Source organism: Schistocerca gregaria, unplaced genomic scaffold (genome assembly GCF_023897955.1).
Source record: "Schistocerca gregaria isolate iqSchGreg1 unplaced genomic scaffold, iqSchGreg1.2 ptg000043l, whole genome shotgun sequence".
NCBI lineage: Eukaryota > Metazoa > Arthropoda > Insecta > Orthoptera > Acrididae > Schistocerca > Schistocerca gregaria.
Genome location: NW_026061702.1, coordinates 12,537,110 through 12,538,097, shown reverse-complemented (window position 1 = coordinate 12,538,097; position 988 = coordinate 12,537,110). Strand labels below are relative to the sequence as shown.

The 988-nt window shown below is 42.0% G+C and overlaps 1 non-coding gene across 1 annotated transcript; it reads right to left on the bottom strand.

Moving 5' to 3' along the window:
- Positions 1–712: 712 nt before the first annotated feature.
- Positions 713–787, bottom strand: Trnat-ugu (transfer RNA threonine (anticodon UGU)). The gene has a single exon. It is a non-coding gene; the product is annotated as a tRNA-Thr (tRNA).
- Positions 788–988: the final 201 nt, after the last annotated feature.

The following is a 988-nucleotide window of genomic DNA, read 5'->3' as shown; positions in this document are numbered from 1 at the left end:
ATATTAACAAATGTCATATTATAGCTATAAGTTCCTAAGAAAAGTGTTTACTTTTAGGGGTCAGAGGTAGATGTTAAGAGAACGAACCACTTTTAATTTATGCTGCATGCCGTTCTGAGGAAATAGTTACCCGAAAAAAATGTGTTCAAAGTTTAGGGAAAACATTTAGTTATATTATTACTTCGATTTGCATGAACTGAGTGTTACATATATATTTTTAATGTCGCTGAAAACGAATCTGAAGTCAGATTTTCAATATTCAAAACAGCTAATCCAATACGGAGGGCAACCGATTATGTTTTGACCAATTTTTACCAAAAATGTATTTTCGTTATTTACGTTTAGTCTGCAAGTCAAGGAGTATTTATCAACCCTTCCTCTACCTCTGATTGTTCCTAGACAGCAACTTCCTGTTCTTCTTGGCAGGAAAAGCCGATCTGTCAAAGCTGGATATGCAGCACTCGGCAGCCTGCACTTGATATTCGTCCGTATTTTCGGTGAGTATGTTTGCATGCATTCTGCAGTATGAATCATTTTGAGCACGTGCGACACGGGACGAGTTATCATCTACATCTATATGGATACCCTGCAAAACACATTTAAGTGCCTGGCAAAGGGTTCATCGAATCACCTTCACAACTGATAATTAATTGAAACCCTCAGCTGCCGACAGGTGTTGTTGATATACTTCGATGGGGACAGCTGAAAAGTGTGCCCCTACTGGGACTCGAACCCAGAATCTCCTGCTTACAAGGCAGACGCTCAATCCATCTGAGCCATCGAGGGCACACATGAACAGCACGACTGCAGGAATTTATCCCTCGCACGCTTCCCGTGAGACTCACATCCCCAACCGTCCACAATCCGCATACGTAATGTACTTAATAGGTATTTGTCCATCCACTCATTACTGGCTCACACTAAGGTGACGATTCCCGTAAGAGTTCCGGCAACCTGTGCGCATTCGCACAGACGAAGGTCAATGGCT